This window comes from Moschus berezovskii, chromosome 12 (assembly GCF_049115385.1).
Source record: "Moschus berezovskii isolate FMDL1 chromosome 12, NW_MosBer_1.0, whole genome shotgun sequence".
Taxonomy (NCBI): domain Eukaryota; kingdom Metazoa; phylum Chordata; class Mammalia; order Artiodactyla; family Moschidae; genus Moschus; species Moschus berezovskii.
The window spans coordinates 43,896,003-43,922,305 of record NC_142471.1 but is presented as its reverse complement, the minus strand read 5'-3'; the positions used below and the strand labels follow the sequence as shown (position 1 = coordinate 43,922,305).

General features: G+C 44.9%; 1 protein-coding gene across 3 annotated transcripts in view; it reads left to right on the top strand.

Annotated features, from left to right (window-relative positions):
* The window catches only part of ARHGAP22 (Rho GTPase activating protein 22), a 182,389-nt gene that overhangs the window by 11,842 nt on the left and 144,244 nt on the right, over positions 1-26,303 (top strand). The gene's annotated exons all lie outside the window — the stretch shown is intronic.

Here is a 26,303-nt window from a genome sequence, read left to right as displayed (position 1 = left end):
GGAAACAGTCAAGCCCAGCAGTTAATTCAGAAGCAGCAAGAATGGTTCAGTAGTCTTCAATAGGCTGCCCAGGAGAAAACTTAGACAAAGTGGGACAGCCGCTGGGTGTTCGTACAAGTGCTGACTGGGTGAGAGAGTCATACCTGGCTGGCTGAGTGGTTGTGCAGTGACATATCTTGTTCTCCAGACCTCAGTGCCTTCAGGTGATGATCGAAATCCCAGATGCTAGTCAGAGAAACACAGTCAGTAGTATTCAAACTGGCTCTATGTTAGAATCATGGGGGGGGGAGGTTTGCACTGTATAGCATGGGAAATCTTAGTTCCCCAACCAGGGATTGAACTCATGTCCCCTGCAGTGGAAGTGCAGAACCTTGACCACTGGCCCACCAGGGAAGTCCATCCCCAGGCATTTCTGAATACTGGAGATCAGACTTAATTGGTGTGGGGTGGGCTGTGGGCATCAGCAGTTGCCAGGTGAGCTTAGTGTATAGGCAGGCCACAAGACAGACCCAGAGAGGTCCCAGATCACACAGCAGCCTTCGCTATGGGCTGCACAGGGGTCCATAGGGATGTGGAATCAAGCTCTGTGTTCACAAAACCAGGTCCCCGGGATCTCACCCTGGGCTGGACACATGCTGCAGGTCCTTGTCACATGTTTAACTCCTCTGGAGTTTCCTTTTTACAGTAGGGGGTGGGGAGCAGCTGAGATTAGCCTTGACCTCTGTTCAGGCCTAATGCATTGGGTCAGGGATGCGGGGGTGCTTAAAATCTCCAGATATTTTTCTCTCGGATGGGTTTATGGGATCATCTCTCTTACCCTGGTACATTCTAGAGGAGATTACTGGGGGACTTCAGCTTGCTTTTAATTGAAATTTTTGAAGACTGAGACAAACAGAAACTTACCACAAACTTACTTTTTTTGAAAGGTTCCAACTATCAGATTTCCATGGTGTGGCAAATGTCCCCTGCCTTCAGAGGATGTTGATTCTTTGAGAAAAGGGCAAATGAGCTCTTGCACGAGATACCTAAATTTAAAGAATTTTATTTAATGTTTTCTTGTGATGAACTTCATATAAAATTAACCATTTTAAAGTGGATAATTAATTCAGTGGCAATTTCGATATGTCCCACAACTGTCACCTCTCCCTAGTTCTAAAACATTTTCATAACCCCCCAAAAAAACCCATCCACATGAAACAGCTGCTCCCCACCTTCCCCAGCCCTGGCAACCACTAGTCTGCTTTCTCTCTTTGTGGAATTACCTATTCTGGATATTTCTTCTAAATGGAATCATACAGTGTGTGTTCTTTCACGTCTGGCTTCCTTGACTTGCTGTAATGCTTTTGAGGTTTATCCATATTATAGCATAAATCAGAACTTTATTCCTTTAGATTGAGTTAATTTTTAAAGTATTATCTGACCACAGCTTGGCAGCTTCATGTAAAAGGAGCAGCAATGCTATTCTCAGAAAGGCTTTGGAAAGGACAGGAGAGTCATCCAACACAGGGGACTCGTTCTCCACCCCATCTCTGGTCTTTCTAAGTCAGCCCTGTCTCTTCTCCCTCTCCCTGTTTCTGTCTGCCTGTCTTTCTCTGACCCCCCTTTTTCTCTCTCTCACCTGGATACATTCTAGAGGAAATTGTTGGGCAACTTGAGCTTGCTATTAACTGAAATTTTCAGAAAATTGGGGCAAACAGAAGATTCTTTGGGGTTAAATTGAGTTGCTTTACTTCACTTAATTGTTTTGCCCATAATTTTGTCAAGTTGTGGACCTGCTGTGTAGCAGGAAGCCAGAGGCCGGCTTCTACACAAGTCTTGGCCTTTCACTTGGAGGGCCCTGTGATAAAACTCTCACCCAGGCATGGGCACCACCTTTAAATCTACCTCTTGTGACCTTTCCCTGTGCCGCGGTCTTGCTTGGTCAGACCAGCTGCAGTCTATTCGCTTCCAGCTTCCCCAAATCTGCTCACTGAGCTGCCTGGTTCTCTCTCAAGTACTGGTGACTTCTTTTAGCTGACCCTCCATGAATAGCCACTGGGCATCTGAATCACAGTGGGAAGCAAGATGATGGCCTCTGCTCATTACCAGGCCAGAGAGTCCACAGAGAAGGAGAAGGCAGGCCTGAATCTAGCCATTCCTACAGGTCCCCACTTCCCCGGCCCACAGTCTGACCTTCAGGACCAAGGCCAGGGGGCAGCTTGAAATGAGCATCCTCCGTCACACCCCTTTCCCAGGCCTTTCCAGCTCTGTGGCTTTGCTGACTTGTCCTTCCTCTGGAGCATACCATTACCCCTCCCTGCAGTGATACAGGGTTTGGAGGAGACCACGAGAACCCAGGTGGGAAGGCAAGACTATGTCCTGGGAGAACAGGACACTCAGAGAGAGGGGAGCTGAAGTGGTAGGAAGGGGAGTGGTTGGGTGATGCAAGGGGAAAGTTCGGTTGATATCAGTTGGAGAAACTTGGGCTCTTTCTCATGGGAGGTAGGGAGCTATTGAAAGTTGTAAATGTAGGACTGATCGGAATTGTTTACAGGAAGAATGACATGGCAGCTGGGCATGAATTCAGCTCTCACCTGGGTTCTTACGAAGGTCCCCTCACTGGTCTTCCTGATTCTACCCATGGCCTGTCCATCTCTTATCAATATTACAAATGGAACAGGCATTTAAACCAAATCAGGTTAGATCCGTCATTCACTCAACACACCCCAGTGAATTTCCATGTCACGCTTCCACCTGGCCCAAGGTTACTCACCACATCCTCTCGCCCATTTGCCTGGCACCAGCAACACCAGCCTCCGTGCTACTCCTCGGACATACCAGCTCATTGCTGTGCTGTCATATCTCTCCGGAGCACCCTTTCCCCTCAGACATCCACATGACTGGCAAACTCACTTCTCAGATTTTTACCCAAAAGTCACCTTCTCTTGAGACTTTCACTGACTGCATGCCTGTGTCACAGTGGGATAGGTTACACTGTAACTGGGTCACAGGTCATCTGCCCATCACAGTAACTCAAAGGCCCAGGCTAATGGAACAACCTTTATCTCCAGGGGTGCTGGTGGCCAGACCAGATGGCACAGGGAGACACTGAGCTCTAGAAGGGTCTCGTGTCAGCAATGAAGTCCTCAGTCTGGAAGTCACACATGGCACCCTCCACTCACAACTCCTTGCTCCGGCTAACCACAGAGGGTCCAGGAAGCACAGTCCAGCTGCATGTGTGGAAGGGAGGACTGGAAGTACTTGGCAAACCACACACCAATGGCCACACAAATTGAATCCTCCCTGACGTTCCTATCCTTCGCTTTACTCTTCTTCATAGCATCTGTTATTATCTCATATATTTCTGTATTTTAAGTTTGTGGACAGGTAGGTTACATAGCATAAAATTCATTCATTCTAAGTGTACAATTAAATAGTTTTTGGTAAATTTATAGAGCTATACAACTATCCCCGTAATCCAGTTTTTAGACATTTCTAAAACAGAAAAGTGCCCTCCTATTTGCAGTTAATCCCACTACTGCCTCCCAGCCTGGGAAACCATTGATCTACTTTCTGTCTCTATAAACTTGCCTTTTCTGTACATTTTATGAAAATGGAATCCTTTGTGGTCTTTTGCATTAGGCTGCTTTCATTTAGCATCAGGGTCCATTCACGTTCTTGTATGTATCAGCAGTTGTTCCTTTTTAGCTGAAAATACTCCATTGTATGAATGTGCATTTTCTTGTCTGTTTACCAGTCGACGTATTATTTTAGGGCATATCCTGAGGGTGTTCCATATGTATATGAAAATGATGTATATTCCACTGTCACTGTGAGGAGTGTCCTATATATATCAATTCGGTCAAATTGGTCAGTAGTGTTGTCCAGGCCTTCTATATCATTGCTGACATTCCATCCAATTGTTCTATCATTTACTGAGATGACAATAAATGACATTATTGACATTATGACTTTTGGTATAGGGAATTCTCCAACTCTTATTATTCGACTGCTCTCATTTTTTTGCTTCCTGTATTTTGAGGCTGTTTTGTTAAGTCTGTGTATGTTATTAATTGTTATGGCTTCCTGATGTATTCAACTTATATCATTATAAAATGCTGCTCTTTGTTGTAAGGTTTCATTTCTTAAAGTCAATTTTGTCTTATATTAATATTGCTGGCTCCAGCTGTCTCATGGTTCCTGTTGCATAGCATAACTTTTTCCATCCTTTTCCTTTCAACCAGTTTGTATCACTGAATCTACAGTGTATCTCTTATAGAGAGCATATAATTGGATCTTGCTATTTCATGAGGACAACCTTTGCCCTTTGAATGGGGGTGTTTAGACCGCTCACATTTAATGTAATTACTGATATACTTGAGTTTACATTTTCCACTTTGTGATTTGTTTTCTATATATCTCCTCTATTTTTGTTCTTCTGCTCCTCATTTATAATCTTCCTGGTATTAGATATTTTCTAGTATACTACTTTAATTTTTATCTACATTTTTTGCTATATTTTTGTGCCATTTTCTTAGTATTTGCTCTAAGGATTGCAATATGCATTTTATCTTAATCTACTTCAGATTAATATTGGAATATTTAATTCCAATAAAATATAAAAATTTTGCTCTAAGGTGGTTCCATTTCCTCTCTCCTCCTTTGTTTTATCTTTGTCATGTATGTATTACATCTGTGTATTATAAGCCCCAAAGACACTCTTACAATTATTGCCTTATACACACTTAAGTCTTTAAAAGATGCTAAGAGAAGAAATGAGAAAAATATACTCATAGAGTCTTTCACATTAATCCACATATTTATGATTTCCTGTGTGCTTCATCTCTTCGTTTAGATTCTGGTTACCACCTGGTGTTACTTCCTTTCAGGCTGAAGAACTTCCTTTAGTGTTTCTTATAAGGCAGGTCTGCCAGCATAGAATTCTGTTAGTCATTGTTTATCTGGGAATGTCTTAATTTTGCCTTCATTTTTGCAGGATAGCTATTGGTATATAAACTTCTTGGTTAGCGGTTTTTATTTTTTAGCCCTTTGAATATGGCCTTCTACTTCTAGCCTCATTGTTTCTGATGAGAAGTCAGTTGTCAGTCATGTTGAGGTCCCCCTCCCTGTCATGAGTCATTTTCTCTTGCTGCTTTCAAGGTTTTTTCTTTATCTTTCAGCAGTTGAATTCTAAAGTATTGAACTATACATATATCTTTGTATTTAAAATCTGCTCGGGATTTTTAAAGTTGGTTACATGTGAAAACTGATATTTTTTTCATCAAATTTGGCAAGTTTTCAGCCACTATTCTTTTTAAATGATTTTTCTATTTCTGTCTTTTATCTTCCTCTAGAACTTTCATTACACAGACATTGGCATGTTTGCTGGTACTTGACAGATTTCTAAATGTCTGTTCTTTTTCCTGTTCTGTGTTTCTCTGTATTCTTCAGATAGGGTAATCTCTGTAGCTCTGTCCTAACATTCTTGTATTCTTCCTTCTGCCATCTCAAATCTGTTGAGCCCGTTTAGTGAATTTTTCATTTCTGCTATTGGACTTTCAACTCAATAATTTTCTTATATATATATATATTTTTTTCTATCTCATTGAGATTCTCAATATGTTAATTCATTGTTATCATGCATCCTTTTAGTTCTTTAAACGTGTTTCCTTTAGTTCTTTAAATGTATTTACATAGATTTTTTTGAAGTATTTGTATTCTAAATACAAAAATCTGGGAATATTCAGAGAGTTTCTGTTGGCTTTTTTCCTAAGTATGGGTCACACTTTCCTTTTCCTTTGTATATCTCATAACTTTTTAATTAAAAACTGGGCATTTGGTAATGTAGGAACTCAGAATTATAATTTATTCACCTAAGCATTGTTGTTGTTGAATTGTTTGGTAACTTGCCTGGGGTAAGTCTGTTAAATCTGTCTCCCCCCACGATATGTACTCACTAATATCTCTGGTTTTATTTGTTTTTTATTCTTCCTTTTATTTTTAAGCTTGACTTCCTAGAAGGGTCACCCCTGTTTCTGTGTAATTCAGTAGTCAGCCAATGATTAGACAGATGCTGTATTCAAGCACTGAGCCAGTAGAGCTTCCATCCTCTGCTAATAGATTTGTAGGAGGTAGGGAAATGCTATCAAAGTTCAGATTGTTTTCAAGTTTTTCAAGTCTGCCCTGGCTATCACTTTCTGCTGGACTCTTCACATGACCTCTGCACATGCCCACAGTCTTAGGGTTGGCAGGAGTACCTGGGTACCCTCAGCCCTCTCTGGTCTCGATTGCACACATATGCAGCCTAACGGCCGCAGCAATGACTACAAACCCAGAAACAGTCTAAGTTCTCCCCGTTCACTTGTTGCTAACATTGTCTGTTCCACTGACAGTGTCTCTGGGTGCGGGCATCACCCACTGCTCAAAGCCGAATGAGCTGCTTTCGACTCCATCAGCAGAGTTGCTGGTCCCCATGATGTGTCCCACCCTGGCAGAAACTCTGTTGAGGACTGAGCTGGGGAAAGTGGGATAGAAGCACCCCTTGGTAAGAACTCCACAGACTCTCACTGTTCTTACCTGAAGTAGAGCAATCTTCCAAGCATAAGTGATTTTCAGATTGCTGCATTCCTATGGTCAGGTTCAGAGTATGGAAATGGTTCTTTGGTCAGTTTTGTCCAGACTTACAGTTGCATCTGAGGAAGAGGTTTTGTTGACCTCATCATTCAGACATAGTTGGAAGCCCCACCTCCTGCTTACTTATTTCACTTCTGATCTGTCTCCCCTCTACCATCAAGATATAGGCTCTATTCTACAGGCTTTATTGCCACGACCCCTTTGGTTACTATTCAAGTACAGTTAGGGTAGGGAGGGAAAGTAAGGTTAATATTAGAGCCGTTTTCATAGTGCCTAGAATGATGTCTGACACTCAGGATATGCTTAATAACTGTTGAATGAATGAACAAATAGCAGGGAGAGAAGATGAACGGAGGTCACGTGGCCTGCTTGAGGATCCAAATCCCTAACAATATGAAAGGGACAGTGGGCTCAAGAGATGATGGAGAAAAAAGATGGATGAGAAAAGTGCTAGACAGGGATGGCACTGTGGATGTCTACGCAGCTGGGTTTGGTGTTGCAAAATACTTCCGCACAATTCCAGCCCTTTGTCACGGAGCTAAACACATATGTGGCCCAGGAGTCAGAGAAACTAAGAGGTTCCATAGGAAGGTGGGACGATAGGTCCAGCTGCTGCTTCCTCCCAATGAGGTGAGTCAGCTTATCAGCACCAATGCCCATGGGCTACGGAATGGCTGATGCTTCCTTTTCAGCCTCTCAGATCCCCCAGGAATCTCCCTGAAGCCCAGCCTATGGGAAACATACAAGAAAGGGAACCCTGGAACATATCCCTCAGTCTTGCCAGGTTGCATTAGAAAGGCGTCATGGCTTCTTATTCTCTGGTTTTGAATATGGGAAATCAATGAAAGATGTGAAGCCATGCTAAGATTCTAGCAGAATGACTCTTGGAAGGGAAGCTGATGAGCAGGGGAGAAGAGGCTAAGGCAGGGAGACATTTCAACAGTTCTGGGAAGAGCTGATGAGATGCTGGGCCAATAGAGTGATGGTGGTGACAAAACAGTCTAAGAATATGAACTGCACAGAGCTGGCTATCTGGCTTCTGTGGAAGCTGCAGGTAGGGGAGGAAGGAGAAAAGTCAAGGCCTAACCCTCTGGCTTGGGCATCTGGGAGGGAGGAAGTACCATTGTTGAGAGGGGGATAGAAGAAGGGACAGGTATTGGGAGGGCTGCTTGGTGCCCTCCTAACTGACCCTTCTAGCATTCTCTGTCCTCTCGCTGTCCCATCTCATCCTGCATGCATGCATCCATCCATCATGTGTGCCCTGTGGGCTGCCTTGGACAATACCTCTGAGTAAGAGAGACACCTACTCCCCAGCTTCATATAAGCAATGACCCATGGTACCTGCCCTGCACCCAATACCATGCACACTGCATGAGGCCTGTCTCTATCTACAGGCAACTTGACAGCGTTCAACCCTTTGGTCTGGTAGGCTTCTGAGGCGATCAGCTTCCTGGAGACTGATCTGGTAGGGATGGTGACACTGTGTACATAGAGGGCAACTTCTCTGACTGTCCCCCCACTGACTCTGACCCTTCATGCCGGAGGAACTCTCAGAATTAAGCTAAAGCTCCAGTCAACCTGATGCTGGGTCCAAATCTTCTTCCCCAAAAGCAGAGCCCAAGGACTTGGGTGCAGGTGGTTTATTTGGAAGATGATTCCAGGAAGCAGGAATGAGGGGATGGGGGTGAGACATGGAATGAGGGAGGGCCTGTCTGAAGGACATTATCAAGGTTGTGCCGTCAGTCACAGACCAACTTTAGCAGGAACCCTAAGAAGAGTGTGGAATGCCTCTCACTCCCAGTGAGGAGGTAGGGCAGTTGTGATTAGTGTGCTCAAGCTCCATAACAAAGGGTAGCAGGCTGGGTGGCTAAAACAACAGCAATTGATTTTCTTATAATTCTGGAGGATTAAAGTCTAAGATAAAGGCCTCAGCAGGTTTGGTTTCTTCTGAGGCCTCTGTCCTTGACTTGTTAGATGGCCATCTCCTCCCTGTGTTTACACATGGTCTTTTTTCTGTGCAACTTTGTGTCCTGATCTCGTCTTCTGAGGATTTTAGTGATAGTTGGAATAGTTCAGTTCAGTTCAGTTCAGTCGCTCAGTCGTGTCCGACTCTCCGCGACCCCATGAACCACAGCACGCCAGGCCTCCCTGTCCATCACCAACTCCCGGAGTACACTCAAACTCATGTCCACAGAGTCGGTGATGCCATCCAGCCATCTCATTCTCCGTCGTCCCCTTCTCCTCCCGCCCCCAACCTTTCCCAGCATCAGAGTCTTTTCCAGTGAGTCAACTCGTCTCATGAGGTGGCCAAAGTATTGGAGTTTCAGCTTTAGCATCAGTCCCTCCAATGAACATCCAGGATTGATCTCCTTTAGAATGGACTGGTTGGATCTCCTTGCAGTATAAGGGACTCTCAAGAGTCTTCTCCAACACCACAGTTCAAAAGCATCGATTCTTCGGCGATCAGCTTTCTTCACAGTCCAACTCTCACATCCATACATGACCACGGGAAAAACCATTGCCTTGACTAGACGGACCTTGGTCGGCAAAGTAATGTCTCTGCTTTTTAATATACTATCAAGGTTGGTCATAACTTTCCTTCCAAGGAGCAAGCGTCTTTTAATTTCATGGCTGCAATCAGCATCTGCAGTGATTTTGGAGCCCAAAAAAACAAAGTCTGACACTGTTTCCATTGTTCTTCCATCTATTTCCCATGAAGTGATGGGACCAGATGCCATGATCTTTGTTTTCTGAATGTTGAGCTTCAAGCCAACCTTTTCACTCTCCTCTTTCACTTTCATCAAGAGGCTTTTGAGTTCCTCTTCACTTTCTGCCATAAGGGTAGTGTCATCTGCATATCTGAGGTTATTGATATTTCTCCCAGCAATCTTGATTCCAGCTTGTGCTTCTTCCAGCCCAGCGTTCCTCATGATGTACTCTGCATATAAGTTAAATAAGCAAGGTGACAATATACAACCTTGACGCACTCCTTTTCCTATTTGGAACCAGTCTGTTGTTCCATGACCGGTTCTAACTGTTGCTTCCTGACCTGCATACAAGTTTCTCAAGAGGCAGGTCAGGTGGTCTGGGATTCCCATCTCTTTCAGAATGTTCCACAGTTTATTGTGATCCACACAGTCAAAGGCTTTGGCATAGTCAATGAAGCAGAAATAGATGTTTTTCTGAAACTCTCTTGCTTTCTCCATGATCCAGCGGATGTTGGCAATTTGATCTCTGGTGCCTCTGCCTTTTCTAAAACCTGCTTGAACATCTGGGAGTTCACGGTTTACATACTGCTGAAGCCTGGCTTGGAGAATTTTGAGCATGACTTTACTAGCGTGTGAGATGAGTGCAATTGTGCGGTAGTTTGAGCATTCTTTGGCATTGCCTTTCTTTGGGATTGGAATGAAGACTGACCTCTTCCAGTCCTGTGGCCACTGCTGAGTTTTCCAAATCTGCTGGCATATTGAGTGCAGCACTTTCACAGCATCATCTTTCAAGACTTGAAATAGCTCAACTGGAATTCCATCACCACCACTAGCTTTGTTCGTAGTGATGCTTTCTAAGGCCCACTTGACTTCACATTCCAAGATGTCTGGCTCTAGGTCAGTGATCACATTATCGTGACTATCTTGGTCGTGAAGATCTTTTTTGTACAGTTCTTCTGTGTATTCCTGCCACCTCTTCTTAATATCTTCTGCTTCTTTTAGGTCCATACCATTTCTGTCCTTTATCGAGCCCATCTTTGCATGAATAGGACCCCTGTTAATCACTCGTTTAAAACTTCAGTTCAGTTCAGTCATTCAGTCGTGTCCTACTCTTTGCAACCCCATGAATGACAGCACGCCAGGCCTCCCTGTCCATCACCAACTCCCAGAGTTCACTCAAACTCATGTCCATCGAGTCGGTGATGCCATCCAGCCATCTCATTCTCTGTCGTCCACTTCTCTTCCTGCCCCGAATCCCTCCCAGCATCAGAGTCTTTTCCAGTGAGTCAACTCGTCGCATGAGGTGGCCAAAGTATTGGAGTTTCAGCTTTAGCATCAGTGCTTCCAATGAACACCCAGGACTGATCCCCTTTAGAATGGACTGGTTGGATCTCCTTGCAGTCCAAGGGACTCTCAAGAGTCTTCTCCAGCACCACAGTTCAAAAACATCAAGTCTTTGGCGATCAGCTTTCTTCACAGTCCACTCTCACATCCATACATGACCACGGGAAAAACCATAACCTTGACTAGACTTAATCACCCCTTTAAAGACCTCATGTCCAAATACAGTCACATTCTGAGGTACTTGGGGTCAGGACTTCAGCATATACATGTGGGGTGGGGGAGCACAATTCAGCCCATGACAGCAGAGGAGAGCCCTCTTGCTTTCCTGGACTCTGAGCCGAGGAATAGTGAGGCATCTGTGCCCCAGGAACAAGGAGGCTGGGGAAAGGCTGGGCAGAGCCCTCAGCCAGTATCTAGAGAGAAACTCTGCCAGACACTCTGCGTCTGGGAGCCAAGCGGAAGCCCACACTTACCCACCCCCAGCAACTGAACCAAATAGAGACTGAGTCAGGGGCTTCCTTAGGGAAGCAGTTTCTTATGCTGATTTCTGTTCCTGCACATTTGGGAGAAATGACTCGACCCTGAGAGTGGTTGCGAAATGGCAAACCGCACGGGGACTCAGAGCTCTTTTGCACTCCCCTGGGTCTTGTTTACCACTGCCCCAGCTCTGTGGGGGTGGAGCAGCTCTCCCTGTTGGCCAGATAAGGAAGCTGAGATTCAGGAAATCCGGTGACTCCCAAGGCCACAGTGCTACTGAGCAGCAGCAGGACTCAGCCCAGAGCTGAGCTGACCCCCTCTATGCTCATTTGTAGGTATACCTCTGCCTTCAGGGACATAAGCTGCACCCCTTGGCCATGGCCATCAAGTCCCCTCCCCACATCTGCAATGTGTATCCGTCCGGCTTTCCAAAGTATGACTGGGCTAGTGGTACAAATGGACTTCTCTCAGCATATTTAATGGCTGGCATGTAAGACTGCCAGCCAGTTACCACAGCAGCATCCTGGTGGCCTGGGTAGAAGGTGAGGATTAATACAGAGACAAACATGCTCATTGATACCTGTCCTAAATGCCATCTAAGAGTCAGTGCATCCTAAAGACCAGCTCAGCCTAGTGTTCAGCTGATAAACTGTTTTCATTCTTTTTTTATGACTGAGTAATATTCCAGTGTGTGTGTGTGTATACCACATCTTTTTTATCCATTCATGTGCCATCCATTCAAATGTCATCTGTTGGTGGACATTTAGATTGCTTCCATGCCTGGCTATGCTAAATAGTACATAGAAATGAATACAACATTGTAAATAACTATACTTAAAATAAAATAGCATTCTGGTTCCCCTTCTCTGCTGTCCAACTAAAGAAACCATTTTCTCTCCTCTACCCTGACATCTTAGTCCCTCCCCTTCTTAGCCCTACATCATGATCCAGTCCTTGTTAACTTTCCAGTGATGGGGAAAGTCAACCCTCCCACTCTGACACTGGCATCATTTTGCCAGTTCTGAAAAGATAAGAATAGTCTTTAAAGAAAGTCAGAAAGCCAGACCTAGGTGTAAATCTTGGTTGCACCAATTACTTACTCCATGGTCTTATTCCAATGATATAATCTCTCCACTTGGGTTCCTCACTATAAAGGGGAGATGATGATGGGCCATTAATCTAATCGGAGGGTATAAAGCAAGCTGTTCTCTGGAGTCTTTCATGTGGATCACAGGCCTCTGGGAGGTGAATCAGGATTATTGAGGGATGGGGAGGTGGGAGATGCAGAAGAAGTTGTTTGAAAAAGAATAGTCATGTAAAGACCCAGGTTTCTGGTTTTACCTTTGTTATATAAAAAGCTTAGACATAATCACTCCCACTTTTACAGCAAGGAAGAAACTGAATGAACTTAAAATCAGTGACCTCTTCTACCCATCAGAGAATTGAAGTCACAAACTAAACCACTACCCCAAATCTAGAGTCATAGGGGAGTTCAGAAAATAACAGCCAAGATATGGCAGCAATTTGGGGATTATCAGATAGATAATTTAAAATAACTATGATTAGTACGTTAGGATGCTAATCGAAAAGGTGGTCAACATGCAAGAACAGATGGCTAACATAAGCAGAGAGATGGACATTCTAAGAAAGAATAAAAAAGAAATTCTGGAAATAAAAATTACTGCAACAGAAATGAAGAATGCCTTTGATGGGCTCATCAGTAGAGTGGACACAGCTAAGGAAATAATTAGTGGACTTGAAAATTTGTCAATAGAAAATTTAAACAAAGTAATACAAAGGAAAAAAAAGAAACAAAAAAGCAGACAGAATATCCAAGATTGGTGAAATAATTTCAAAATTAGATAATTTCAAGAAGAGGGCCATCTGATGTTATCCACCTGGCCGACTGGGGTTGAGACACCAGTTTAACCCCTGGTAGCTGGTGATGTGATACACATAACACACCTCTGAGCCTCACTTTCCTCTTAAGACAGGATTGGCAAACCACCTGGGTTGGTGTTGTATGTGAACAGTGGTGATGGGGCCAGGTACTAGGTGGGTGGTCAGAAAAGAGTAACTGCTAGAATAATAATGATGGTAACAGCTGTAGAAAGGGAAATGTTGCCACCGGGCACGGTGTGCTCCTTACCATGTCAGGGCCTCTTCTAAGGGTGTATACATACAGGGCTGAGAAGGCAGGCCCATCCTCAGCAGAGGTGCCTGGTCAGACACCTTTGGACCCTTGAAACCTGATCCATATGCCCACTGCTAAGAAGAGACTAGGCCCTGTGTTAGCTCCCATGGTGCCATCTCTGGCCGTCGTCCACCTTTCTCTGAGCTCCAGAGTTCTGTGTCCAAGCCTTGGGGCTGATTCTTCAGGCAACTCACAGTGCGGTACAAGGGCATTGAGTCTGGACAGGGCCTTTCTCAGAAGACAAAGGTGGCCCTTCCTCCAGGCTGAGCCAGCTGCAAGATCAGACACGTTAAGCAGAGCACACACCTATGGTTTGTTAAACAGCGCACCCCTCCCCATGCTTCTTCAGCCTGGTGTACAGTTGATAGGGCCTAAAATGCCCAGCTCTACCTATTGGCCCTCACAGTCTACACCCAAAATTATCAGATTGGGATCTTCCTAAATCCCTTGGATATCAGTGGAGACTGAAATTCAAAATTGAAATTCAGAAAAAGGAGCAAGATGCCATGGGCACAGGCTGGAGCTACCCTTAACTGCCTTCCCCAGGGACAGAACAAGACACTGCATGGTCCCTTGTTCCTTGCCCTCTCCTAAACTCACTCCTGAACCTGGGCCCAGGATGGGATGCAACAGGCCCTGCCTTTATTATTTTTTCTTGCCTAATTTCCCTGGCTAAAACCTCTAGTATAATGTAGACTAGCAAGAGAAGATATTTTTTAAAATCTGTTACCTACATTGTGGCCTAACATTTGTCTACCCAAGGATGTGTTCCCAGTACCCTTGAGATGAATATGTTTAGGTGCTGCTGTTGGGTGGAGTGTTCTATAGTTGTATCTTAGATCTAGTTGGTTTATAGTGCTGTTCAAATTCTCTGTTTATTTGTTGATATTCTGTCCATTCTTGAAAGTAGAATATTGAAGTTTCCAATTACCATTGTTCAGTGTCCATTTCTCCCTTGATTCTATCTAGTTTTGCTTCATGGACTTTGATGCTCTATTGTTAGGCAAATAGACGTTTATAATTGTTGCATCTTGATGTATGTGATCCTTTTATTAATATATGTTGTCCTTTTTTCTCTCTCATAATACTTTTTGGTCTTAAAGTCTGTTTTGCCTGATTTAAATACAGCCATACAGCTCTCTTTTGGTTACTGTTCTCATGGAATATCTTCATAGATCCTTTCACTTTCAACCTGTTTGTGTCTTCAGAACTAAAGTAACACTCTTTAGAGAGAACATTGTTGGATTTTCTTCCATTTGGAGAGTTTGATTCATTTATATTTAATATAATTTCTGATAAGAAAGGACTTACTCCTACTATTTTGCCATTTTTTTCCTATGTGTCATACCTTTTATGTTCCTCACCTACTCAATTACTGACTTCTCTTGTAGTAATGTATAAAGTCTGTCATATTCTTTTAATCATCCGGTTTTTTCATTTACTGTATATTTTGGGGTTATTTTCTTAGTTGTTGCCTTGGGGATTACGTCTTAATGTATGTCAATCTAGTTTGGATTAATACAAACAGTATACAAAAACTTTTATTTTTTTATTGAAGTATAGTTGATGTACGATATTATATAAGCTGCTGTTCTTCAGTTGCTATGTCGTGTCTGACTCTTTGTGACCTCATGGACTGTAGCATCCCAGGTTCCTCTGTCCTCCAGCATCTCCCACAGTTTGCTCAGATTCTTGTCCATTGAGTTGGTGATGCCCATATAACTTATTATGTAAGTTAAAGGTATGCAATATAGTCATTCACAATTTTGAAAGGTTTTCCTCTATTTACAGTTGCAAAACATTGGCTATATTCCCCATGTTGTGCAACATATTCTTGAACCTGTCTTACATCAAAGTTTACATCTCCCACCCCCCAACTCTTATTTTGTTCCTCCCCACCCTCTCCTGGTAAGCACTAGTTTATATCTGTGAGTCTGTTTCTTTTTGTTATACTTGCTAGTTTGTTGTATTTTTTAGATTCCATATATAAGTGATATCATACAGTATTTGTCTTTCTTTGTCTGACTTATTCCACATGGCACAATGACCTCAAGTCCATACATGCTGTTGCAGATGGCAAAATTTTTATTCTTTTTATGGCTGAGTAGTATTCCATTGTATATATACACCACATCTTTACATTCATCTGTTGAGTAAAAACTTTTATATTCTTCATCATCATTCACTACAGCTTAGTACATTGTGTGCTCATCAATCAACACAGGTTTATCATTTTTATGATGTTATTTTTTAAATCAGATAAGAGAAAAAGAGAAGTTTCAAAGAAAAATGCATTGATACTATCTTAAATATTTACCTATACCATTACTTTTACTGGTGTTACTTTATCTCTTCATGTGGATTTGAATCACTGTCTAATATCCTTTCATTTCAGCCTAAAAGACTCCTTTTAACATTTCTTATAGGGCAGGTCTGCTAGCAATTAACTGTCTCAACTTTTGTTTATCTGAGAATCTGTTAAGTGCTCTTTCACTTTGAAGAATAGTTTTGCCAACTGTTGAATTTTGGGTTGACAGCTTTTCGTGGAACCCTTTGAATATGTTGCTGTGCTACAGGCAAAATTGAGGCAGCATATGTGTCCCAGACCCTCACCAGGGCCAGAGGTGTATACCCAGACAGGAGCTAGATTTGAAACAGATGAGAATGAAGCCAAGGCTGGGAGGAAAGAAGTGTTTGCCATAGTGGGAGGGCCTCATCCAGCAGTACCTTTGGGATGAACTCTGAGTGCTGTCAGTCATGGAAACATGAAAGTAGGCTGTAGAAAACTAGAGTCATGGTCTGGAAGGATGGCCTGTGGTTTCCAGTCTGAGACATCCAATGATTAGCTTGGTGGCATAACTGGAGAAATAAGGAAGAAAACGCCATCTGTGAGAGAACAGACAATTGGGAGATCATGTCATCTGTGCTGAGTTAGGAAAACTAGGAAGTGAGAGAGGATAGGCATGTGAAAACAGGGTCTGAGAGGCATGATATGGACATCAGTTAGAATTCTGTGCGTTACAAGTCACAGAAAGACAGCCTAAGCCAGCTAAAGCCAGAAAAGGAAATTTATTCAAAATGTATCAGAGATTTACAAAATCCTTTGGAAGCTGAAGGACCAAGCTTGGGAAAGAGCCCCAAATGATGGTGGCTCCAGGGAACCTAAAAATGAGGAGCACTGGATCGTCTTCTTGCAGGCATGGCGTGGTCGGGATATCTTTGCAGGATGCCTCCACCATATTAGAAGGCACCAGGCTCACAGCAGGACATTGTCACTGCTCCCCGTGCTGGGAAGTCCCTTTACCCATCTCTCAAGTCTTTTCATGACATGCTCAAGATTAGACCAGACCCAGGCAGAACCATCTGATGGGCTGAGCCTGCATCATCACATGGCCACAGCCAACTGCCTACAGGGCCAGAGCAGACCAAAGACAGAGGTGGGGATGGCGGGGGTGGGGCAGGCGAGAGGGAGTCACCCCAAAACAGGAAAACCTGAGTGTGTTTGTCAGCTTAGAGAAGAGAACCAATGAGAGGAGGAGGGATTAAAGATGCAAAAGGAGGGGAATGTTTGGAGGAGCAGATGTAGGTTGTGTGCCCAGGGGGAGGGGCTGGTCAAGCACAGGGGGAATCTAGACTTTGTGGAAGCATGTGAGTTGGGAGAGAAGGCGCCTGGGAAATTTCCATTCTTTCCATCTGTTCCAATCCCTGCCATTCCACAGCAAGCAGGTGTTCTCACAAGGGAGAAGACTTGTTTTTCAATAATGCAAAACTGACTAGAGTGGTGATTCATCATTTTCTTTGGGAGAGGGGAAATCATTTCAGACCTACTTCCTTGTCGGACCTGGGTGAGGACAAAGGCTGCCATTGGGACCTGGGCTGGCTGATGCTGGTGGGAAGCCCACCTCTAGGTCCCCCACCCTCTGCTGGAGGGGAAGGGTGACAGCTCCTCGGAGCCTCAGTACCTCATGTTCCCAGGACCCAGAAACCTGCTAATGAAGTATCATTTCCCTCTCTCCTCTCAGCCTCTGACTACCAGAAGCAGGAACTCAGCAGGGGGACCCTGCCTGGCCCAAAGTGTCAGGCCCAGTGGGCTGCGGTCCCTCCTGCCACTTCCGACAGTGCGCCTAGGGGACTCCACCTGGTCCCGGCAGGGCCTGTCTCACTGTTGGCTCCACACAGCCGCTAATGGAAGCTTTTGCCCTTCTGAGGAAACCACAGTGAGACATTGCAGCTGAATAAAACTTCATCTGAAAGCCGCCTAGCTAAATGAAACAGAGAGTCTTAGGTGAGTAGGATTAGTTTTAACCCAGTTTTTACAAAGGCCTAAAATTAGGCCTGCCAGGTTCATAGGACCCCATCAGGTACACACAGCTGGGCTACTCAGCAGCCTCTTCAAGAAAAGACTTGCTCCCCCAGCTGCAAGGAGTGGGGTCAGCTGACACCGCCAGCTGTTGGCTCTTTTAAGGTCAACCTCAGTTTTTGAGCCAACTTTATGTTCTTCTTGGGTGGCTCCCAGCCAACGACTGCACAAGGCAGTGGTAGCCAAGGTCATACTCCTTTTTGAGAAGGCCCCCAGCCAGTGACAGTAGCACATGGACGGAACCACCTCCACCCAAAGCTGGACCCCTCTTCTGGGCCATCTGCCTCAGAGCCCCAGGTGGGCTGGCAGAAATGCACACGCTGTCAGGTATGCACATGGCTCAGACCCACCACTCCCTCCCCACTCCTGCCTCCTCCCCTTTGCTGAACAAGTGTTCATCCCTCATAAAACTCTCATCTCTGATCTGCCGCTGGAGAACCCAGCGGGCGTACCACTCACCCATCCTCTCAGCACTAAGACCCCACCCCCACCCCCCGCACATCAGCTGTCTGGCCTCTAGCTGCTACAGAGAGAAAGGTGATGGGTGACCAGTGGAACAGTGGAGGTTCAAACCAAAGGTTACGTTCTCTGAACCAACTCGTTTAGTTACCCCTAAGCCACCTTCGCCCCTAATCCAGGGCTGCAGGACTCAAGAAAACATGCCCGAGGCTACGGGTCACAAGTAATGGACTTTCCAAGCAAAGCCTCTGTATTCTGGTCTGAATGCTCTTACTGGCCCAGTGTGTCTGGTGGTTTTCCATGCCCAACCCTGGATTCTGCCTCTTTGTCCCTCTGACTTTCTGCCCAGGATCCCAGGGTACCAAAGACTCAGAAAAGTAATAGTCCAGAGCTCTAGACCCATTCTGGGTGCCTGGGCTGTATATGCGAGAATGTACCCTAGACTGTAGTGAGTGGACAAGACTGGAATTAAAAGCCAAGCTACACATCTGGAGGAGGCACTGGGCCAAAGGACAGCGACGGACTTCAGGCCAAAGGCAACAGGACTAAGGCCAGGAACAGTGGGCCAAGAGAGAAGCCCTGCCCTCCTCCCTTGGGGACACAGCAACTTGCAGAACCCAAGTGCCCAAAGGTGAAGCTAAGGCCAGCAAGTTAAGGCCACCAGTGTAGGAGAAGGTTCACCTCAGATGAATCCCTCACAATTTTGTGATTTAAAAAATCTAGGAAAAAAAAATCTAGAAAAAAAATCTCAAAGACAGCGTACTACAAGTTTTATTTATAGTTTATATTTAAATTCTAGATTATAATTAAATTATGGGTTAATTTTTAAATTATGGGTAATTGTTGTTCAGTTGCTCAGTCGTGCCTGACCCCTTGCGACCCCATGGACTGAAACATGCCAGGCTTCCCTATCCATCACCAACTCCCGGAGCTTGCTCAAACTCATGTCCATTGAGTCGGTGATGCCATGGTCCAACCATCTCATCCTCTGTCGCCCCCCTCTCCTCCTGCCTTCAATCTTTCCCAACATCAGGGTCTTTTCTAATGAGTCAGCTCTTCCCATCAGGTGGCCAAAGTATTGAAGCTTCAGCTTCAGCATCAGTCCTTCCAATGAATATTCAGAGTTGGTTTCCTTTAGGATTGACTAGTTTGATCTCCTTGCAGTCCAAGGGACTCTCAAGAGTCTTCTCCAACACCACAGTTCAAAAGCATCCATTCTTCAATGTTCAGCCTTCTTTGTGATACAACTTTTAACATCCATACATGACTACTGGAAAAACCATAGCTTTGACTAGATGGACCTTTGTCAGCAAAGTAATGTCTCTGCTTTTTAATTAGCTGTCTAAGTTTGTCATAGCTTTTCTTCCAAGGAACAAGCATCTTTTAATTTTATGGCTGCATCAAAATCTGCAGTGATTTTGGAATCCAAGAAAGTAAAATCTGTCACCGTTTCCATTGTTTCCCCATCTATTTGCCATAAAGTGATGGTACTGGATGCCATAATCTTTGTTTTTTAAATGTTGAGTTTTAAGCCAGCTTTTTCACTCTCCTCTTTCACCTTCATCAAAAGGCTCTTTAATTTCTTTTCGCTTTCTGCCATAAGGGTGGTGTCATTTGTGTATCTGAGGTTATTGATATTTCCCCCGGCAATCTTGATTCCAGCTTGTGGATTGATTGATTCCAGCATTTTTCATGATGTACTCTGCATATAAGTTAAATAACTAGGGTGACAATATACAGCCATGATGTACTCCTTTCCCAATTTGGAACCAGTCTGTTGTTCCATGTCAAGTTCTAACTGTTGCTTCTTGACCTGCATACACGTTTCTCAGGAGGCAGGTAAGGTGGCCTGGTATTCCTGAGTCTTTAAGAATTTTCCTCAGTTTGTTGTGATCCATGTAGTCAAAAGCTTTAGTGTAGTCAACGAAGCAGAAATAAATGTTTTTCTGGAATTCTCTTGCTTTTTTTATGATCCAACAGATGTTGGCAATTTTATGGGTTATAAATATGAGAATTTAAATGTTATTTATAAATTAGGGGTTAGGGCTTAATGGGGTCAGGTGAGAGAACTTTTAGAAGGTTCATGTGGCCTCAGGTGGGGGTGATAAGGGAGATATAAGAGGTTCAGAACTCTAGGCACGAGGCTCTGATAGGCAGGTGGTATTGAAACAGGGTCCAAAAGGATGCATCAAGATCTAGGAGGTGAAGAAAGCCAGGCAGAGCGTTTATTTGGTGGGAAGGTCAGGTGTAGTAACAAGGAAGACTGACTAAGCAGTGGCTCTTCTGAGATGAGATGTCTGAGACGGTTCTGGCTGACAGTGGGGACTGGACTCACTCAGCCACTTAGGGACCCAGACTATGGGCCTCTGCCCTCTTTGACATGGGGCTTCCAACGTGGCCCCATAAAAGGGAGACAGACACGGAGGAGTGTTGAGGGGAGGAGTTTTGTGGGCCAGACATCAAACTGGCCACAACTCATCTGCTCATGAACAATGACTGGAGCCCAGCCACACCAAACTGCAAGGTAGCTAGGAAATCTGGAGCATCTGGATGTGCCCAGGAGAAAGGGGAGAACAGTTTGGTTGGAGAGAAAGCATCCTCTGCCCACAGTGGGGAGTCGACAGTGACTGGGGCATTCAGAGCAAACCTGGTAGGGAATGATCAGAGCTGTACTAGCAAATGTCTAACAATCTGCTCTCTGGAAGGAAAAAAAAAAAAGTAAGCCCTGATTTTGTCAAACAGTAATCAATACTGAGGCTTCAAAGAACAAAGAACTTTATTTGGGGATCTTATGAATTGCAATTTGAGCAACACATATTCCAAAGAGTATTTCACAGAAGAGCAAAAACAGGAGCTTACAAAGGCAAAAGCCATGAAGCTATGTTCTGATACTGAAAAAGAAATATTTATCCTTGAGAAATAGGCTGCCATGAATTATAAGAGGGTAAGGGTCTGATCGGAGAAGGCAATGGCAAACCACTCCAGTACTCTTGCCTAGAAAATCCCATGGATGGAGGAGCCTGGTAGGCTGAAGTCCGTGGGGTTGCTAAGAGTCGGACACGACTGAGCAACTTTACTTTCACTTTTCACTTTTACACATTGGAGAAGGAAATGGCAACCCCCTCCAGTGTTCTTGCCTGGAGAATCCCAGGGACGGGGGAGCCTGGTGGGCTTCCCTCTATGGGGTCACACAGAGTCGGACACGACTGAAGTGACTTAGCAGCAGCAGCAGCAGCAAGGGTCTGATATGTATCTCAAGTTTCTAGCAGGTGTTCCAGATGTCTTCTTTAGAACGATATGTAGCATTTGCTGATTTTCTGGGTGTAAATACTCCCACCACCATTAGCTTCTAACTACCAGCATATTATCATGATTGGTGACCCAGGAGTTGGGGAGAGATGTGTAGTAGCAGCTCAGTATGTAGTTGAATTAGAATTCTTCAGAGAAACAGAACCATATATATAATACATACATACCTCAAGCATATATGAAGTGTTTAATTATGTGTATATACAGTGATCTTCCTCAATGTACAGTGGCATTATGTCCCAATAAACCCATTGTTAAGTAAAAAAATGCATTTAATACACCTAACCTACCGAATATCATGGCTTAGCCTAGCCTATCTTATACATGCTCAGAACATTTACATTAGCCTACAGTTGGGCAAAAATCATCTAATACAAATTCTGTTTTATAATAAATAGTTGAATATCTCATGTAATTTATTGAATACTGTACTGAAAGTGAAAAAACAGAATGGTTATATGGGTCTAGAATGCCTGTAAGTGTATCTATTCTAAGTTCCTGGCCATGATCACCTGGCTGACTGGGAGCTGCAACTCGCTACCACTGCCCAGCATCGTGAGAGAGTACCATCTGGTGTGTGGTTAGCCCAGGAAATGATGAAATTCAAAAATTTGAAGTGCAGTTTTGTACTGAAACCATATTGCTTTCACACTATCACAAAATCTAAAAATCGTAAGTTGAACCGTTGTAAGTCAGGGACTGTCTATATATCAAGAGATTTATAACGAGGAATTGGCCCACACAATTATGGAGGCTAAGTTCCAAGATCTGTAATTGGCAAGCTGGAGACACAGGAGACCTGAGGTAGTTCTAGTTCGAAGGCAGGAAAATACCAGTGTCACAGTTTGAGGTCTTCAGGCCAGAAGATTTCCCTTCTACTCTTGGGAGAGTCAGACTTTCTTTTCTTCTTGGCCCCCCAACTGACTGGATGAGTCCAGCCACCTCCAAAAGGGCAATGTGCTTTATTTCATCTACAGATTCAAATGTTAGTTTTGTCCGGAAACACCCTCACAGACACACCCGGAATAATATGTGACCAAATGTCTGGGCAGTCTGTGGCCCAGACAAGATGACATAAAAAGCAACCATCACAATAGTATTTTCATCATATAGATAGGATAGGATAGGGAGAAATAATCCTAAGAATGGAAGTTGTTCAACAATAGGGAAATGTTGTCAGCAGTTAGAAAGTCATGTCTGTTGAGCAGGTGTTACCTTTGTGTTTAAAATAGTTTATTTAATTGTAACTTTAATTCATAATACAATGTCTAATGATGTCTGTGTTAAAATTACAAAATTCCTAAAAATTCAACGATCAGCTCTCAGGGCTATTGGGACCAGCTGGCTGTCCAGCACACCTCTGGGATGGAAAGATGTGGTTTGCCAGGGAGACAGAGCTTCAGCCGCCTGGCAGCAGAGGCTGAGAGTGCCACACGCTGGGAGTCTGGGAACACTGCGTACTGCTGACCACTGAGCAGGCATCTCAGCCTCAGGGCTTTCCTATCTATATGACGTCTTGGTGTAAACTAGAGAAAGGCTTGCCCTTGTCACCATGCTAGAACACACAACTCTGCCAGCAGAGCCCAAACCCAGTCCTACTCCCACTTCCATTGATACTTTTGCGCAGTGTACAGCTTGTATAACAGTAGCTATAGCTCTGCGTGGAATGGAGCTATCTCATGTTAGGCCTTGAAATAGTGGCCCGTTTCCACTTTCTAACTGAGAGACTGGTTGATAAATGTGTCCTTCCCTCAGAAGAAGCCTCCCTTAGGCAAGAGCAGGCAAAGACTGTTTCTGGTAGCTTTGGGCTCATGGATATGCAGTTATCTAATAAAGCAGTGGTTCTCAACCCTGGCCACACATTAAATAATCGGAGGAGCTTTTATACCTCCCAAAGACCAATGTGTATACCAGATGAGTTAAACCAGAACTGATGGGGTGAAACTCAGAAACTGGTTTTCAGAATGCCCCAATACACAGCTAAGGCTGAGAACCAGTGACTTGGAGCTATCCTTGCTCTGGGCCAATGATGGTGGGTGATCGTCCCACCAAGAGTTGTACATTTCTGCCGAACAGTTCTGCCCTCCCAATCCTTTCCACTCGCCTTGCAGTGCCCAGAGGTGCCTCACCCAGAGGAGCCCCTTAGAAAATGCAGAAATGATGCAGGACAGGGAGCCAGCAAAGGGAGAAGCAAGGACCACTGCCGGGAGGTACAGTGCTGTAAGGAGAGTGGGTAAGGGGGCAGTCTCTCTGCCTCTACTCCTAATTGAGGCCTGTATTTCTCCTAGGCCTCAGATTACTGCCTGTGTAAGAGGAGTGGAGCGGTCCCTTCAAATAAAAACTTACTCAGGAGGCCCTGCTCTTGTCCTTACCTCACCCCTTCTCCCAGTGGTCACAAAGGGAACTGGAGGGCTCCCAGGGTCCTGCGGTGTAAGGTTTGTAAACTTCAGGAAGGAGAGGGTGCTAACGTCCCTTCCAGCTGGAACACATGGATCCCTTCATCCAAAGAAGTACTTGGAGTGTGGTCTGAGGACAGAGAGGAAAAAGCTACCTAGCCGCTGTCCCGCACCCCCCACCACCATTATTATTCTCTGGTGCAGAGTTCAGATTAGCTCTGCCATTTTCCCAGCTTTGCTTCTGGGCTTGAGCTTAGAGCCTCTGTGGTTTTGCCCAATTCCAACACGGATCCCCAGAAAAACAGGCGGGTAAGCTCAGCAGCTAAATATCATCCAGGGAAAGAGCTGCACAGAAAAACTGCCTGGGAGTAGTTTTGTAACCAAAACAAGTGTGAATGAACCCTAGCTAAGCCTTTGGGGCATTTTTCCTGCCTCTGGTTTGGAGGAAGTGGTCCAGGCTGCATTACTCACAGGCTTTCGTGATTGCTCAAGACGTTGTCACTGGCCACGGGACCTCCCTCTTTGACACTGATGTCAACCTGAGGTGTTCCAGCTTTGTATCCTTCCCTCTCCTGCTAGATGGTCTCGTCCCACCCTGATCTGACCTTTTCCTGGCCCCAAAGAAACAGGAGGGCAAGTCTGGCATTCAGTGGTGTTTCTCAAATCTACCCATCAAGCCAGTATTCCTCATGAGGTTCCTGGCCTGAGTCCTACCCGAGGCTCAGGGCTGGTTGTGGAGGAGGGGCACTGGGCAGTCTGTGGCCCACAGATAAGAGCCCTGAGGACGTGCGTGTTGGCGCCCCTTCTGGAGGTAGAATCAAGACAGTTTGGGAGACTTGCTTGGAATGATCAGACTTGTGTGACGGGGAACACACCCCAGAGAAAAGGAACTGGGAGCACACAGGAGCAGGGACTGTGCATGCATATGGTTGTGTGTAGCATTACAGGAGAGGTCACAGAGGTATTGGCCAGTACCATAAAAGGCCTTGGATATCATAGCAAACTTACTTATACTTATTCATCCCTTCTGAGGAGTATCTGAGGGTCAGAGTAAGTGACGATGCTGAGTAAGACAGCTCTGTCTCTAGGGATACTGTCTCTCCCTTCACCCTGGGGACTTGACTCGCCACATCCTGGTGAGTCCTTAACCTCTCGCATCCTTCCCTCCTCTCCACAGTCCATATCCTGTCCTCTCCCGCATGGACTACTGCAGTGGGCTCCCAGTGGACCCCACAGCCCCGGGATCCTCTTCCCTTCCAGCTGCTAAAGATTACACATCAGTCCACCATTTGGGGATCATGGACACGGGGGCACGATGAGGATTAGAGTAGGAGCATGGCCAATCAAAGCAGAGAGGACCCTGTTCAAATCCCTCATCTTCCACCTATTAAGAGGATATCACACAGTATCCAGGGCCAACCCAGCCCAAATGCCTAACAGGGCACCTGGGGGGGTGGAGTTCAGGGGCACAAAGGCTGGTCCTTACCATCCAGCAAATTCATTGCTGGTTCTCAAGCCAGGAATCATTCACGAGCAATGATTGGAATCAGGGTACTTAGACTGGCATCATAGAAGGGCATGAGCTGTAGAGACAGGGTCGGTTCAGGCCCCAGCCCTGACAGGACTGTGTGACTCTGGGCAAGATACATAACATTTCTGTGCCTTATTTTCTTCATCTGAAGAACCGTGACAAAGGCTTCCCTGCCTCAGAGAATCTGAGAATTGAAACAGATACAGAATATAAAGCTCCAACCTCAAGGACACATAGTATGTACCTACTGCTGCTGCTGCTGCTAAGTCACTTCAGTCGTGTCCGACTCTGTGTGACCCCATAGATGGAAGCCCACCAGGCTCCCCCGTCCCTGGGATTCTCCAAGCAAGAACACTGGAGTGGGTTGCCATTGACAACAATTACTGTGATTGCATTTCTTGGGCAATTTTTAGGATCTTGAGCCTGAACCTTCCCAAAACCCCCTACACCCTGTTTAGAACTCTGCTAGTATTAAACTGAAACATGGCAGTTGGCAGAGATTCACTACTCAGTGAACAGTCTTTAGTAAGATCCGGAATATCCCCTGGAGAAGGAAATTATGACCCACTCCAGTCTTCTTGCCTGAAGAATCCCATGGACAGAGGAGCCTGGCAGGCTGCAGTCCATGGGGTCACAAAGAGTCAGACATGACTGAAGAGACTTAGCACTAATTACTTACTATATGTGGGCCCTAACCTAAGTGTTTCACAGGATTCTTACTCCTTTCACCCTATTTAAATAGCAAAAAAAGTTAACATCTCTAGCCAGCTTTGCTGGGTGAGTCCCCTAGGACTCTGAATATGCCAAGGCTGTACCTCTTTTTAAGACACACCTGTCTTTTCACAGTTGGAACTGTGACCTCACAGACAGCCTCCTAGTCCCTCTTGGCAGGAAGCATGGGGCAGAGCAGGTC